The sequence below is a fragment of the Stegostoma tigrinum genome, chromosome 1 (genome assembly GCF_030684315.1).
Source record: "Stegostoma tigrinum isolate sSteTig4 chromosome 1, sSteTig4.hap1, whole genome shotgun sequence".
NCBI classification, from domain to species: Eukaryota; Metazoa; Chordata; class Chondrichthyes; order Orectolobiformes; family Stegostomatidae; genus Stegostoma; species Stegostoma tigrinum.
The window spans coordinates 57,152,989-57,171,216 of record NC_081354.1 but is presented as its reverse complement, the minus strand read 5'-3'; the positions used below and the strand labels follow the sequence as shown (position 1 = coordinate 57,171,216).

The window sequence follows — 18,228 nt, the reverse complement described above, 5'->3', positions numbered from 1 at the left end:
CATTAAGTTTTGATGACTCTGCGCCTTTTAAAGTGGTTTCACCCAGTTTGTCTCCCCAAGTGCTTTTAGCTTCCAATCTCAGCTTTGGTCTCAATTTTCAGAGAAACCTTCAGGGGCACTTTCCTACTTCAATTAGAATTCCCTTTAATGAAAAAACAGCGTTGAAACCACTAGTTCCATCATAAAAGCAATAACAATCAAATCAATCATTAAGACTTTGGACAAACTAAACAAATGGTAACCTTTAAAGTAACTGAGTCCTGGAAATTAAAATCTGAACCTTATGTACGTGATTGCAGATCACAGGAACATTTTATTTCAAGTGAAAACATCATCGGTGAGCTAGTAGTTCGGATAGTTCACGGTTCTGGCCAATATTTGAGAAATCAAAATACCTAGGGAAGAAGAAAAGATACCCTCATACGACCTTCAAAATATCATAGGTAACAGAGTGGGGTGGGGAAGCTCCCTGACTGACAAGGTGAAGCAAGTAGCAATTTCATTGATCTACATTGGTTTGTGCTTTTCACAATGGAAATTAATGACTTGGATGAGGAAACAGTTCTATAGAATGTAGAGAAGACATCAAATTAGGAAGTGCATTGTGTAAATGAATGCAAGAAGCTACAAGGCAACATGGACTAAGTGAATAAGTATGGTGGATTCAATTAAAATGTGGAGAAATGTTAGTTTATATCTGAGAAAGATATATCAGAATTTGTCTTACTGTTGAGAGATCAGGAGCTGGCAGCGAAAGTGGAATTTAGGTATCTACGTATAGAAATCACTATGAACAGGTAGAAAATAGGATTTTAAAAAAAGGAATCTTGGCCTTTACAACAACAGTGCTGTAATATAAAAGTTGAGGTAATATTTCAGTTATACAGAGCCTTGTCCCAATCCCACTTGTTGTAGTGCATTCAGTTCTGGCACAGTACCACAAAGAATAAATTGACTGCAGGGTAGAACACAGATTCATCAGCAATATACTCGGACCAGAGGAGTTAAATTATGCAAACAAGCAATATAAAGTCAGTTGAATGCTCTTTAGTTTAGAATGTTGAGAGGAAATTTAATAATAATATCTAAAATAAAGTAATTCTATTACACATTTGCTCTTCATTTCGTTCCTGCGATTTGAATAAAGCAGCATAATTTTGAAACTAGAGCTAGGCCATTTAGGACTCAATTCAGTAAGAATCTTTTACAGAAATGTTAACAGAATTTCAAAACATTGTCCCAAAAAGGCCATAGTTACTGGATTGATTGAAATTTTCATGCTAGGGATCATGAAGTTGTTAATGAAGGGTATTAAGCGATATGGAGGGAAGCAGAGCAATTACTGTAAACACAGATCAGCCATGATCTAGCTGAATAGCAAATCAGGCTTCAGAAACTGAATGGTCTACACTAATGTCTCTACACAATAGTTTGCATTTATATATGCCATAAATATGGAAAATGTTTCTCAGAGGCACAAGGAAAACAACTGGTTGATTAAAGATAGAGGAAATTAGAAGTAGTGATCAAAAACTAAGCCCTAACAGTTGGGTTTTTAAATAGGAGGAGTTGAAGGCACAAGGGAATTTAAGAAAAAGCTCAATAATCTGGGGTCTACGCAATTAAAGGCATAAAATGAAGCCAGAGTGAGGGACCTGTGGATAGGAGAAAGATAGGTTTACAACAGCAGAGGATCTTGAGGATATGGGAGTTTGAATGCCAAGGAGAGATTTTAGATTAAGAGGGATCTCTTACCTCTTATTGTATTATCAACTGCTTGTCTACTAATAGGCAATGAATGAATCCAGGTAACTAATATAGACACTAAATATTTGCAACTCCAATAATTCCAGAGATATTCCACTCATTACAGTTTGCCAGTCCAAAAATGATCTTTTTATCCTGACCTTGTTTTCTATTAATTAGGTTATCCCCTATAATCCTAAAAATATCACCCTCAACATTATGATCTCTTAGCATTGCAGTAATCTTTTCTGTGGAACATTATGAATGTTAATTTGAATTTCTAAAACATTGATTTACCCTTATCTACTCTGCTTGTTGCATCTTCAAAAATCTAACTGGGAGAGGCACAAGTTTCCTTTCACATAATCATGTTGAGCCTGCTGATTGTATCATAATTTTCTAAACGTACACTACCACTTTAATAACTTACACTACCATTTTCCCAAATGCAGGTCTAGGCTAACTGGCGCTTCTGCCTCCTTCCATTCCGGAACAGAGGGCCTACATCCGTGGTTTTCGAATCCGCTGGACCTTCCAGGAGCTATGGAATTTTTAAACATTATCACCCCAATGAGGCCACTCATCCCCGCAGCCACTTCTTTTAAGACCCCAGAATGCAAGCTATCAGGCCCACGAGACTTTACTCCCATTTCTTTTCCTTGCATGTTTTCTCTAGCAATTGCACTTGTTCCAATTTCCACCCTCTCTTTTGCCTCTTGATTTTCTCCTATTAATGTTGGCATGCTTTTATGCTTGTTCTGGTTTCCCATTACAAAGTTCCTAGCTTCGCCCTCCGTGGAGTCAAAGCTCACTCCAGCTTAGCTAGTGAATAATTAACCAGGTACAAGTGGAACCAAGAGAATTCCCATTAAATTGGATGACAGACTGATCAGTTGTGTTCGAGGATAAAAACCACAACGCATGACAGTCACACAGAAGAAGAGATTCTGAATTTGGTCATGGTACTTCCCAGCTTGAGAGATTGTTGGTGTTCAAACAGGTAGTCATGAAAGAACTGAATACAAACCTGCAAACTCCAAGGCTCTCAGAGGAAAGAGAAGTTTATGTTGAGTGGTAGCTTCCAGGGACAGTTACGATGTTGAGAAAAGGGTGCGATGGCAATACTTTTCAGCAGTGAGAAATGACAGCTGCCTGGCAGTGCTTTTACTCATCATTCCTGGGACATGGGTACTGCTGGCAAGGCTACCATATGTTGCCCATCCCCAATTACCAGTGAAAAGATGTTGGTGGGCTGCCTTCTTGAATCACCACAATCCATCTGGTGTAGGATGCTGTGCAGAAGAGACTTCCAGGATATTGAAACATGACAGCAAACAAATGGTAACATATTATCAAAAAGACATGATGACTAGTACCTTGGAAGGGAATTTGTTCATGGTAGCATTCCCATCCATCCCTGGCCCTCAACTTTCTAGGTGGGAGACGCCATGGGTTTGTAAAAAGCTGTCAAAGGTTGAAACTATTCACAATTCCTGCTAAAATAGAGACCAGGAAAGAAGTTCACTGCTCAGCAGTTTATTGGGAATGATGGCAAGGGTATAGGAAGTGGGACTTTAATGAGATCAGATGAACTGGAAGGAAAATTGCTAGGGAAATTACTTGGAAGGGAAAGGGACTCAGTTAGATGTGTAATGGTAAGAAATGTAACTGAACAAACAAACAAATTTTGTCTTAGTACCAAACGTTCTTTTATATCTTTTAGGTATCTTAAAAGCATCATGTATCTTATTAATTATTCTATTAAGAACACATTTTATTACGTAGGCATACATGACAGAACATTGCAATGAAGTAAATACCTAGAAACAACAAAGTAAATAAATAACTGATTAATCTTCTGTAGTGTTGTTTGAGGAGCAAATATTGGTCCAGACATTAAAACTCTTGGCTGAATGCTGCGAAAGGGGTTTTTAGGTTTGTTAATTATACATTGGCATGGGTCCACTGCCTGAAGTCCAGCCCTTGTCTGTTGCCTGCTGATACTTCTCCTTGAACAGATTTCCTGACCATTTTTGTCAGCAGTGGTTTACCTTTCTTTCACTCTTAAACGCAGGGTGACGAAGCAGAAATTGAGGTTGTAGACTTGCTTGCTGAGCCAGTGGGTTTGGTTGCACATGTTTCATCGCCCTGTTAGGTAACATAGTCAGTGTGCCTCTGGTGAAGCGTCTGCGTTCTTTCCCACTTGTTATTTATATGCTGGGGTGGTTGGCATTACTTCCGGTTTTGTTTCTCAGTGGTTTGCACACAGGGTCAAATTCAATGTGTTTGTTGATAGAGCTCTAGTTGGAATACCTGGCCTCCAGGAATTCCCTGGCACATCTCTGTTTGGCTTGTGTGATTATGGATACTTTGTCCTAGTCGAATTTGTGTTCCTCATCATCTTTGTGCAGTGAGACGAGTGAGAATTGGTCGTGTCTCTTGGTGGCTAGTTGGTGTTCATGTATCCATAAAGTCAATTTTCTTCCAGTTTGGAATGTGTGGTGTTTCTCAGCCATTGCATGGTATTTTGTGTCACTGCAGTTTTGCTGGTATTGGGTACGGGGTCCTTACTGTTCATCAGTAGCTGTCATAGGGTGGTTGTCAGTTTTTGGGCTACTCTGACACCTCGGGGTCTGAGTAGCTGCGAGATCATCTCTGAAACGTCCTTGATGTAAGGTAGGGTGATTAGTGAGTCTGGTCCTGTTGTGGTCAGAGGTAATGGCAGATCGTGTTTTTCGAGTTTCTGTTCTTTTTGAAGATTCCGTGCAAGTGTTTCTGTTCTGCTTTGCGTAATTCCGGGTTGCTACAACGTGTTGTGGCTCATTTAAATAGTGTCCTGATGCAACTCCATTTGTGGGCAGTGCGCTGGTTGCTGGTGTAATTGAGTATCTGGTCCGTATGTGTGGTCTTTCCATTTTCGTTAGTCTGGAGTTCCACGTTGTTTTTGTGTTCTATTATATCCAGGAAGGGTAATTGGCTATTGGTTCTATTTTTCTTCTGCAAATTTTATCCCAGTGAGGATGTCATTTGTGTGTCGGTGAGTTTCTTCTAGTTTTGTGCATTTAATAATCATTAAGGTGTCATCTATGTATCAGACCAAAGATTTGGGTTGTATAGCTGGGAGTGCTGTCTGTTATAATATTTGCATTACTGCTTCGGCAATCAGTCCTGATATTGGGGATCCCATTGGTGTTCCATTGATTTGTCTGTGCTGTCAGTGAGGCGTGGATCGAGTAGTTTCATGGTGGTTTCCTTATTGATGTTGTTGGTGTCCTGGGGTGCCTGCCGACTTGATTCACCCAGCAGTGTGGCAATTGTCTCTTTGGCTAAGACAATGTTTACGGATGTAAATAGTACTGTTATGTCAAAGGATATCATCTCATCCTCTTCTATCCTGCTGTCCCTGATGATGTTGAGGAATTCTTGGGATGAGTGATTGGAGTGGGTGGTATTGTCACTAAGTATTTCAATTTCTGTTATAGTTCTTTGGCAAGTCTATACATTGGTGTACCTGGCAGTGAAACAATGAGTACAAGGTGGACCCCTGGATTTTGTACTTTGGGGAGTCTGTAGAATTGGGGTGTGTTAGATCCCTCTGGCTTCGTTTCTTGGTAGCCCGTCTTGCTTATGTCTCCCAAGTTGTGTAATTTCTTCAGGGTTGTTGTAATCTTGTTTCCTAACTGTGGTGTCAGGTCTATCGCCATCTGTGGTAAGTATTTGGTATCTGCTAGCATTGCGTTAGCTTTCTCAATGTATTGGGTTCTATTGAGGATGACTGTCATGCATCCCTTGTCCACTGGTAAGATTACAATGTTCCTGTCTTTCTTGAGTCTTTCCAGGGCTTTCTTCTCTTCTGTGTTGAATATGTTCAGGAAACCTTAAGAACAATTCTTTCAGAAGCTCTTCTAGAAAAACCAGCTGGATCAGGTGTTTCAGTTATTACACAGGGGCCTCAAAAGGGTTTTCTTGGAAACGCAGATGAGGAGTTAGGTAGCTCACTTTCTCAGTAGGCTGTACCTCAACTGAACGCCAAGCACTATCCAAAATAAAAACTATTTAATGACAGCTGTCAACCCAGGCATGTCTTTACCAGTAAATGGCTTAAGCCATGTGTCTTCCAAGCAGTGCCTTTATGAAATAAAAAGTCTCAATGTATCCTTTCAGTGACTTTTTTTAAAAAATATGGTCCTGGTATTGACTTTAGAACATAGAACAATACAGCTCAGAACAGGCCCTTCCGCCCTTCGTGTTGTGCCAACCTGTGAACTAATCTAAGCCCCTCCCCCTACTCTATCCCATCATTATCCGTATGCTTATGCAAGGACTGTTTAAATGCCCCTAATGTGGCCTTCCACTTCTCATAGTTGTCTCCACATCTGCTGTACCTGACCCTTTCCATACTCTTTGTCCTTTCACTTGTTTTGTTAAGTTTAATAACCGCTGCTGAGCCCTCCTCCTTTAAGTTTTCCACAATTTTCCATGCAATTGAACTCCCCATGCCACTATACAGTTTAAGGCTTTATCCACAGCCCTAGTTATGCAATTTGCCAGGGCTCTGGACTCAGCATGATTCACATGGAGCCCAGCCCATTGGAACAGCTCCCTCCTTCCCCAGTATTGATGCCAATGTCCCATGAATTTGAACACATTTCTCCAACACCAACCTTTGAGCCATATGTTTACCTCTTTAATCATGTTGGCCCTGTTCCAACTGGTCATGGTTCGAGTAGTAATTGGAGATTATTACTTTTATGTTTCTGATTTTTAATTTAGCTCGTAACTGCTCATATTCCCTCAGCAGAACATGTTTCCTCATTCTACCTATTTCGAACATGTCAACTGGATCTTTTCATTTCCCCTCCCACTCCAAGTTTCTCTGCAGCCCAGGTTAGATTTTTTGAAGTCAGGCACCAGGCCTTCAGGATTCTCAATCTTTGCCACAGAGAATAATGTCTATTTATTTGATTGTACTATCACCGATTAAAGCTACTTTTCTTGTTTCTTCATCCCATCTTGAATGGCTCCCTAGGCAATGGTGCTACGGTCAATTTGTTCATCTTCACTACAGACACCACTCTCATCCTTGTAGGGAGCAAGAATCTCAAACCTGTTAGACAAGCTCAGGGCTGAGGTTCTTTCAGCACTACCTCCTGGATCCTTCTACCAACCTCGTTCATAGGCACACCCTCCTGTTTCTGAGCACTGACCAAATACGAAGCAGTTAATGAAAGGGGTGCAAAAACAGTGTCCAGGTAACTCTACTCCTCCCTAATGCATCATGGTGTCCAAAGCTCAGACTCCAGCTCATCAACTCAAAGAATTCCTACTGTGTGGAAGGACGCCCATTAGATCCACACTGGCCTTCCAAAGAACATCTCACCCAGACCCAAAATCCATCCAATCCCTGTAACCCTACAATTTGCATGGATGGTTCACCTGGCCTGCACATCTTTGGACTGTGAGATGAAACAATAGCACCTGGAAGAAACCCACACAAACACAGAGAGAACACGCAAACCCCAAACAGACAGTTGCCTGAGGCTGGAGTTAAACCCGGGTCCCTGTTGCTGTATCTCCTCAGTCTTTTAAAATCAACTATGTCCATAATACTACAAACATAAATACTTAAAAAAAACTTAAACATCTTCATAACGCAAAATTAGAACAAAGACCTGCAGCTGCTAGAGACCAAACAAAAACAAACTGCTGGAGAAACTCAGCAAGTCTGACAGCATCTATAGAAAGAAGCAGAGTTAATATTTTAACTCCAATGTCTCTTCATTAAAACAGGCACAGAATCAGTCCTGTTGAAGAGTCAACAGACTCTAAATATTAACTCTGATTTCTTCTCACAGGTGCTGCCCGACCTGCTGAATTTCTCCAACAATCTCCATTTTTCTTTGTAACATTATGCCATTTTAATGTCAGTGTGCTAGCCGCTCCCTTGTTGGAGGCCGCTGCTCCCCAAACCTTACTACCTTCCACACAAGCCTGAATGCTGTCCATGTCTAGGGACACGTACTGCTCCAATATCTATCGGTTTTTGAGCAAACATCCTGACTTCCGAGCAGATGATGCAGGAAGACAGTAAAATAAGCAGCTGAAGGAAGTTGGACTTACAACACTGCCCTGATGAACTCATGCAGTGACAATGTGGGACTGAGAGGATTGGCCTCCAAATTCTGCAACCATCTCATCGTGCATGATTTTAGTACAGAGCATCAAGACAATACTAAGTCATGAAGAGGCAAAAATATATTCCAAATATGTGATTTTGGCAAGCAAGGATGCTATGAAATCAATTAATTTGCTTGGAGTCATTTAGGCAGTATTGTTTATTTAAGAGACTAGAATGTGTCAAGATTCCATATATACTTTTTTATTCATATATTATTTCATATATATTTCTTTACTCAGAGTAGTAAGGGCATGGAATGCCCTGCCTGCAACAGTAGTAGACTCACCAAGTTTAAGGGCATTTAAACGGTCATTGGATAAACATATGGATGATAATGGAATAGTTTAGGTTAGATGGGCTTCAGTTTGGTTTCACAGGTCGGCGCAACATCGAGGGCCAAAGGGCCTGTACTGTGCTGTAGTGTTCTATGTACTACCAAGTAAAAATATAAACCATTACAGCAGGTCTGACCACAGTACTGTTTAAGTACTGTGTCACCATCAATTCCGCAGCAAACAGCAGTGGTAACCTGTACACTCAAAGTGAATCAGAAAGTTTCTCTACCAGTCATCCAGCAGAAAGGTCTAACAGTCTATATTACTCACCCCAACCTCCCAAATTCTACAGTATACAAGTTATTAAATCTGTGTCGAAGATTGCTTCCTTCTTAAAAATACCAAAGTTAAACTAAAACGTAAATAAATTCAAACATTCACCTTTTTTTGCTGAACACATCAGCATATTGCACAATATTTATACGCTGACAGCTGCTGTGCTGTCATGACAACCATAGACTCCAACAAATTCCTAATTAGCAGCTCTACAGGACAACCAACCTACACAACATTTCAGAAAGTCATGCATACAGAGCAAAGGCAATTTACTTCATGTACCTGAGCCTGCGCCATTTTGTGGCAAGATATTTAAATTGAGTAAGCTAAATCCATCTGCACAGTACTGATCTCTTATTTCAACTTGAAATAACTTATATAATACCACTTCAAACAGATATGTAGCTATTCTCTTTGCTGACAAACCTGCAGTATTTAGATACAAGGTTATATTTGGTAACAACCAGTATGCAAATCATAACTTTAGCTACGTTGAGATTGCCATCCATTAGCCAGCTCAAACATTTACAGTGCTGTGTTCAAAACATTATCCTTAAATGGAAACTCCATGAAATTGGTCAATTTATTTCTATTCAATCGTGAGGCACTTGGCTTTCTACAGCATGTGCCTACAAATGTCATTTCAGTCACTTGGTTATTGCCACTTCTGCAGAAACCACTGCTATTATCAACACCATAAAGTCAACTCATCAATTTCAGAATATTCAAGGTGGCCCTGGTAAACATACAGTGACTATCTTCTTGTATGGATCAATACTATCAAGCTGAACACTGCGCTTTGATCACAAACTACCGAGTCCTCGTATTTTTGAGCTTGCTAGACAAAATGTTTTTGGAAGTTGTGGTAGTCCACATACCTACCCTACTCAACCCACCCACCCCTACCTTGTACCTCAGAAAAAACACACTAGCCTGCAAGAGTTCGATGCACAGGAAAACAACCCAGAGATAATGATAAGACTGTGCAGTGCTAATTCATTCTGGGTTTGAAGTCTACCAAGGTTCTTTTTACTGTTGTTTTTCAGCTAGGACATTGTTCTTTCTCTTTAAGAAACATCCAAACATTTAATGTGCTCTTACAGCTATCTAAAAGGGAGCAGCAATAGAAAAGCAAAATAAGAATTACCTTTTGTTTTCATTCAATTTATGGATTAGCTAAAACCTTCACCAGTTAGTACTGAGCAGGACTCCCAGAATTAAGGTTTGTGGTTTCCACAAGCACAGGTCGTTATGGCCAATATATTTTGCAGTTCTCATATTTTAGATCAATTTCCTGGAAATGGTCCAATGCTCAACAGCTTCAAAATTAGCTCCTGAATAGTACTCTCCAAGTAAATCATTGGTGAAACATGCAAGAACTGAGCAGAAATCCATGATTCACAAATTATTTTCAAATTACTGTAATCACCATTTTGCTTTCACAAAATCTATTTTTAAGAACCTAATCAACAGCAGAACAGCACATTAAACCGCAAGCACATTCACTAGATAATGAAACAAAATAAACGTAACAGCTTAATGTAGGAAAAGTTCACAGCACATCCTTCTGATCAGCTTTTGTTCTGGTGGTTATCAAAACCACTTTTTTGGCAACATTTTCAACAGCCAGCATTTAATAGCAAGAATAACAGTGAATCACCATGCCTATTGAGAAAGTTGGTCTGCAACTTCAAGCAGCTGTAGAATGCACAATTAACACAACAATCCAAAGTTTGTTGGCAGAGTACTTCGATCCTTCATTCATTTCATTGAAACTTACAGAATCCTGAGAGGCCTGGACACAGTGGATGTAGAGAAGATGTTTCCAATAGTAGGAGAGACTAGAATCCACAGGCATAGCCTCAGAGTGAAGCTCTAGCACTTTAGAACTGAGATGAGGAAAACTAAGTTGAGAACTAAGATGATACAATTCTGCACTCAATGTGAAAACCACAAATCCTAATTCTAGAAGTACAGTCTCTTGTCCAAGTGGCAAAGGTTTTGTCAAATCCATAAACTGAATGTAAACAAAAAGGTCATTCTTATTTTGGTATTCCATTGTTATGTGATTGTCTATGCACCCTCTCGGATGGCTGTAAGAAGGTATTAAAATATTTGGGCATTGTTCATTTTTACAATGTCCTAGCTTGAAAACAATAGTGAATTAGCCTTGGTAGACTTAAAATCCAAATGAGTTCTTCTTCAGAGGATGGTGAATCTGTGGAACTCATTGTTATAAAAGGCTGTGAAGGTCAAGTAATTGGAAGCATTTAAGATCAAAGGTAGATAGATTCTGGATTCGTAAGGGGATCAAAGGTTATTGGGAGAAAGCAGGAGAATGGCTTGAAAAACATATCAGCAATGATTGAGTCTATTCCACCATTCAAACAGCCAAATGTCGAATTCTGCTCCCATGCCTTAGGGTCTTCATTGCACTCTTTGCCACTCCTTGCCAAAAGACTCAGCATTGAAATCAATGCTATGGCATGAAACTGTGGTACTTGCCTGTTAATTCCAGAATAAAAATAGGCCTGGTCTCTTCAGGAGAAGATGAATTTTTAAACAGTGCGCCAAATATTCATTAATGCCAAAGAATCTCTCTGTTTCAGTGATCATGTGTAACTTTACAATTATGAAGTCATAATCCTTCAAAAGTTACCAAGTGCTGGAGATTTTTTTAGAAAAAGATTGAAATCAATTTTTGTATCATTTACTCTTACCTTCTCTTTCAATAATCTACCTTTCCCAAATTTATTCTACTTTCTCTAGATGACTTGCAGCTACTTACATTTCTGGTTTCAGACTTTGTGGGAATAAGTTTATCTACATAGTTCCACAGACTCAATTCCCTGGATGCAGGCAGTGTTTGAGGTTTCAAATCATGTTGTGTTCTTTAGAGCTACCGATGAAGAATACAGCAGGGCCATGGAGGTAACGACGAGCAGTATTGCTCGACCCCAGCAAATCGACACATCTGTATGACACTAATTTCACTCCCTGCACATCTCTGCAAGGATTCTTCAGTCTGATTGGTTGAAGAGCCTTGTTGTTATCTGCTCTGCTTAAAGATTACGGACGAACAAGATCAATTCTTCATTGTAAAAGGTTTGTAAGACAGAATGACTGGTGAACATCTTCTTTTCTGCTGACTACAAAATCCAGCTGTTATTTCTTTTTATATTAACTTGTGGGCTGTGGGTGTCCCTGAGACAGCATTTATTGCCCATCCATAGTTGCTCTCAAGAAGACGGTGGTGAGCTGCCTTCTTGAACCATGGCAGTCTACGAGCTGCAAGTAGACCCACAAAGCCTTTAGAGGAGTAATGCCAAGATTTTGACCCAGCAACAGTGAAGGAAACACGATATATTTCCAAGTCAGGATGGTGAGTAGCTTGGAAGGAAACTTGCAGGTGGTGCTGTTTCCATGTATCTGCTGTCCTTGTGCTTCTAGATGGAAGTGGTTGTGCTTTCGGAAGGTGCTGTCTAACGATTTTTGACGAATTTTTGTAGCACATCTTACAAATAGTATATAATGCTGCTCCTGAGCATTGGTGGAGGAGGGAGTGAACATTTGTGAATGTAGTGCCAATCAAGCAGGTGACTTTGTCCTGTATGGCGTCATGCTTCTTGCTTCTTGAATACTGAAAGAGCTGTATCCATCCGGGTAATTGGGGAGTATTCCATCTGACTCCTGACTTGTAGATGATGGGCAGGTTTTGCAGAGGGAAGAGGTAGGGTATTCACTGCAGTATTGCTAACCTCTGACCTGCTCTTATAGCTACTGTGTTATGTTGAACTGGGGATTCAGTGATGGAATACCATTGAATGTCAAGGGGCCAATATTAGATCACCTCTTACTGGAGATGGTAATTACCTGACATTTATACGGTGCAAAGTTTACTTGCCACTTGTCGGCCCAAGCCTGGTGTTGCCCACATGTTGTATTTGAATGTGGGCTGCTTTAGTATCTGAGAAATCTTGTATAGTGCTGAAGATTGTGCAATTATCAGTGACCACCCCCAGTTCTGACCTTAAGATAGATGGAAGGTTACTGGTGAAGCATTTGAACTTGGTTGGACCTAGGACACTACCTTGAGGAACAAATGCAGCAATATCTTGGAGTTGAGATGACTGACCTCCAATAACAACTACTTTCCTATGTGCCAGATGTGGCTTCAGCCGGCAGAGAGTTTGTCTAGGGCTCCTTGATCCCACACTTGGTCAAATGAGGCCTTGATGTCCAGCTTGGTCACTCTCACCACACCTCTGGAATTTAGCTCCTTTGTCCATGTTTGAACTAAGGCTGGAATGAGGTCAGGAGCAGGTGCTGCTTCAAAGCACCGTTGACAACACCTTCCATCACTTTACCGTTGATGGAGAATGGATTCATGGGGCAGCAGTTAGCTGGGTTGGATTTGAGATAATGGGAGCTGCAGATGCTGGAGAATCCAAGATAACAAAGTGTGTAGCTGGATGAACACAGCAGGCCAAGGTGAACGAGACATACCTGGGCAATTTTCCACATTGTCACGTACATGCCAGCTACAATTATAACTGTACTGGAACAGCTTGGCTAAGGGAGCAGCAAGTTCTGGAGCACAAGTCTTCCGTACTATTGCTGGAATGTTGTCAGGGCCCATAGCCTTTGCAGTATCCAATGTCTCCAACCGTTTCTTCACATCACATTGAGTGAACTGAATTGGCTGAAGACTGGTACCTGTAATGCTGGGGACCACTGGATTGCTGTGAATGCTTCAGCGTTTTCTTTTGCATTGATGTACTGGGCTCTTCCATCATTGAGGATGAGGATGGGGATATTTGTGGAGCCGCCTCCTCCTCCAGTGCGTCATTTAATTGTCCACCACTATTCACAACTGGATCTGGCAGGACAGCAGAGCTTAGATCTGATCCATTGGTTAGTAAATCACCTAGCTTTGTCTATCAGTTGCTGCATTTGCTACGTGGCATTCAAGTAGTCCTCTTTGTTGGTTTTACTAGGTTGACACCTCATTTTTGGATATACCCTTCTACATTCTCCGTTGAACCAGGGCTGATCCACTGGCTTGATGGCAATGGTTGAGTGGAGAATATATATTGAGCCATGAGGTTACAGACTGTGCAGGAGCACAATTCTGCTGCTGTTGCTGGCCCACAGCGCCTCGTGGATCCCCAGTATTGAGATCTGTTTGAAGTCTGTCCCATTTAGCACTGTGAGAGTGTTGCATAACACGATGGAGGGTATCCTTCAATGTGAAGCTGGATGTCATCTCCACAAGGAGTGAGTGGTGGTCACTCTTATTTTTAATGCCGGGGAGATATACATCTGCACCCAGCAGATTGGTGAGAATGAGGTCGAGTATGTTTTCCCTCTTGTTGAATCCTACGCCACCTATTGCAGACCCAGTCTCGCAGCTACGTCCTTTAGGACCTGACCAACTCAATGAGCAATGCTGCTTCTGAGCCACTTTTGGTGGTGGACATTTTGTGCCCTCGCCACCCTCAGTGCTTCCTCCAAGTGTTGTTCAACATGGAGCAACAGTGATTCATCAGCCAAAGGAGAACGGTACATGGTAATCAGAAGGAGGTTTGCCTGCCTATGACTGCCTGAATCCATAAGACTTCACACAGTCCGCAGTTAACATTAAAGGACACCCAGGCAACTCCTTCCTGACTAAACACCGCTGTGCTGCTGGGTCTATCCTGCCAGTGGGACAAGGCATATCCAGGGATGGTGATAGTGGTGTCTGGTCATTGTAACGTACGATTCTATGAGGTGTGACTGCATCTTCCAGTTTTGGCAGCAGTACTCAGTTGTTAGTATCTAAGAATCACAGAATCCCTACAATGTGGAAACAGGCCCTTCAGCCCAACAAGGCCGACACACAGAGCATCCCGCCCAGACCCATCCCCCCATAACCCACCTAACCTACACATCCCTGAACACTACGGACAATTTAGCATGGCCAATCCACCTAGCCTGCACATCTTTGGACTGTGGGAGGAAACCAGAGCACCTGGAGGAAACCCACGCAGATATGAGGAGAACATGCAAACTCCATACAGCCAGCCACTGGGGGTGGAATCAAACCCAGGTCCCTGGCACCATGAGGCAGCAGTTGCTGACCATTGAGTCACCGTGCCATCCTATAGTATGCTAGTAAAGAGGGCTTTGCAGGTAGACAGGGCTGTTGCTGCCATTGTCACTTCTGGTGCCAAGGTCACGCCAGGTGGTCTGTCTGGATTCACTTCTTTATGGAGACTTTGTATCAATTGATATTACCGAGTGGCTTGCTAGGCCATTTCAGAGAGGGCAGTCAAGAGTAGGCCATACTACTATGGATCAGGAGTCACATGGAGGCCAGACCAGGTAAGGACGGCAGGTTTCCTTCCCTCAAGGACATTTTGCTGCTTCGGTTGTTCTAAGTCAGGGCACATTCCAGACTCTGAGCACTAACTTTCTCATATTGTATACTCTAATCCCTTAGCTTTCTCATTTTTAAAAACTGGGAGCTCTCTGCCTGAAGGGTGTCACTTCTAAGTTTAAATAACTTCCCACTTACCTCTGGATGCCCTATTGTGCCCTGTATAGGGTCAGAAAGGCTCAATTTTTGTTGAAAGAGCCATTTCATAATTCTCCAATGTTTTTAATCCTTTAACATGCTTCTTCCAGTCAGATTTTAAAAGTTTATCTTGGCATCTAACCATATCCTTTGCCACAAATCAGATTATAGGTGATTCCATCCAGGTTTTTCCTCGTGTCTGTATTCTCATCAGCATTTCTCTTTGTTTCGAGTTAACCAGCAGTGAGCACGTATATAAACAATTTTTTAATAAACTTTTAATGAAAATATATCCTAAAATCATTAATTTATCCAGGTTCTCCAAAGATCATATCTGCCACTGTCTATTTTCAGCATTTTCTTGCATTTTTTGTATTTCCAATTGTTGTAATTTTTTTATGTCATTCCACACAGAGCTCAACAGCTAGCACTTGGAGACGATTCTTTCATCCATCAGTCTGAGCTGGATTTGAACCATAAAAATGAAAAGCCATTCTTCCCATGTTCCGTGTCCTGTATTCTTAATTTATTTTTTCCCATTACATTTGCTAGAATGATCTCCGAGCTTCTCCAACTATGGTTTCTTATGCAGCCCCTTTTATTTAAATCGTTCCACCACTGGTGGCCAGGCATTCAATTTCCAAGGCCCCAAGCTTTGGATTTCTCTCTGCCTCTCCAATCATCTTTGTGCCTTGATGAAGACGCTTCTTAAAAATCAGCCACTCAAAAGCTTTATACCTCTTCATGTGACATATTATCGTCATTTTCAACAGTTCTGTTAAATGCTTTGGGGCATTTTCACTGTGCTAAAGGTGCCATTCACATGGAAGTTGTCCTTGCAAAAGCATTCTCAAGGGAGTCCAAAACTAGACAGCATAGTTTTGAGGTGAGTGGGGAAAGATTTAAAAGGGACCTAAAGGACAACTTTTTCCACACAGAGGGTGGTGCGTGGAAGAAATGAGCTGCCAGGAGGAGGCGGCGGCTGGTACAATTACATCATTTTAAAGGCACCTGGATGGGTATATGAATAGGAAGAGTTTAGAGAGATATGGGCTAAATGCTGGCAAATGGCACCAGATTTATTTAGGATATCTGGGTCAGCATGGACAAGTTGCACCGAAGGATGTGTTTGCATACGGTACATCTCTATGACTCTATGGCTCTCTAATTGTCAATTGGTGTAATTGAACTTAGTTTGGACATAACAGAATAGACAGATAATCAGAAAGGGACTAGGATCTCACTCCACTAAGTAATTGCCATATAGGCAACTCAAAGATCATCAAATTGAGAAGCTCAGAGTATGTAGGTAGCTCATAACTTGGCTATAACACATTGGCAAATGCTCTCTATCAATCTCACAGGGTTCATATTTTTTCCCCAGGTACTGCACAGATAAAGACAGGAAGGTTACAGCAAATCTGGAAACAAAACAGAAAATGCAACAAACCACTGCGGGCCAGTCTCTACCTATGGACAGAAACCAGAAAGGTTAACATTCTGGGTATAACACTGTCGGGGCTGAACATGCACTGAGACAGAACCGTAGAACAGAGAACGACAGCACAGGAACAGGCCCTTTGGCCTATGACTTTGTGCCAATCATGATGCCAAATTAAATTAATCCCTTCTGCCTGTCCTTGTTCCACATCCCTCCATTTCTTGCATATTCATGTGTTTATTTAAAAGCCTCTTTAATGCCACTATGGTATCTGCCTCCACCACCACTCTTCGCGCTCCAGACTCTTATTGGTGTGTAAAAATAAAACTGGCCTCTCACATTTCCACTTTGGGAAAAGATTCTCACTGTCATGGAAATATACATACATGAGATGGTGAATTACATGGCAAATTCATCACCTTCACATCAGACGGTACAAAGAAGACTAAAATACATAACAAGATCAAAGTACATTCAACTAGATTAGGCAGTGAAGCATGTGAAATAGAAACCAAAGTATTAAGAATATTTCTTCGGTCCTATGCATCAACAGCTGCTAAAATGGTCTGCACTTTGCCAAATCCCAACATGTGCTTTTTTTCTCAACTCTGATTTTAAGACAAAATGTACTTCCCCCCCCAGTTTGTTATCCAGCACTACTTCCTCTCTCTGACACACACCAAGTGCCAATGCGTTGCAAACCAGAAAGCGTCTCAAAAGCTGCATTCCACGCCAAATTCTCCCAACAAAGAAGAGTAAAACATCCTTAGTTTCATTGTCTCTTTGCTTTCACATTTTGTCAATTCTCAGACTAAATCATCATGAAACGTAGTGTCAGTTCTTGTCAAGTTCTGCAGACATTACATTTCCTGCTGAGAGATATGAAAAAAGATAATCAAAAAATGCTGGCACAAAAATTATCAGCACTGCTGTTACATCACTTCAGTACAGTATGCAGCTAACAGCTCTTCTAAATTCCACACTATCATTGCCAGACTATTGGCCAGTTACCATTACTGCCGCTTTAAGAATGCCAAGAACTTACACCTAAACATAAATCAAACAGAAATGTCAGCGTACTCATACTTTGCTTGCCACTAGACCTTCCTGACCCTCAATTTCAGGAGGAGGCTAAGCAGCATTCACATCGTACAAGCGTCAGGCGATGAACATCTCCAAATAAAAGACGAGAGTTTAACCATCTACGCTTGTTCTTCGATAGCATTACCATTGCTGAATTCATTACCAGCAACACTCTGGTGGATAAATGTTGTGGCTAAAAGTGCAGGTCAGATGTTGGAACCTAGATGGCAAGTACTCGATGTTGTCTATAAACAGCACTGCCCAAACCCATCACCTCTAGCATAAAGTGAAGCAAGGGCAGCAAACACATGGAAACACATCACCTCCTAGGTCTCCTCCAAGTCTCATATTATCACACATTGGGCCTCTACCACCTTCCTTTCACTGTCATTAGGTCAAAATCCTGGAACTGCCTCCTTTACAGCACTGTGTTTTGTGCGTCCAAGGGCTTCAGCAATTCAACAAGGGGATTCACCACCTCAGGAACAGATAATAAATGCTTACTTTGCTGGCGTGTCCAGATCCTGTGGTTGTCACATTTAAAAGAAAGTGTTCAATTTCACTAAAACAGATCACATATTTGCTCACACAAAAGCTTATTAGGTTGGGA

The 18,228-nt window shown here is 41.3% G+C and overlaps 1 protein-coding gene across 1 annotated transcript in view; it reads right to left on the bottom strand.

Annotated features, from left to right (window-relative positions):
* Nucleotides 1-18,228, bottom strand: part of klhl2 (kelch-like family member 2) — a 204,751-nt gene that overhangs the window by 33,855 nt on the left and 152,668 nt on the right. The gene's annotated exons all lie outside the window — the stretch shown is intronic.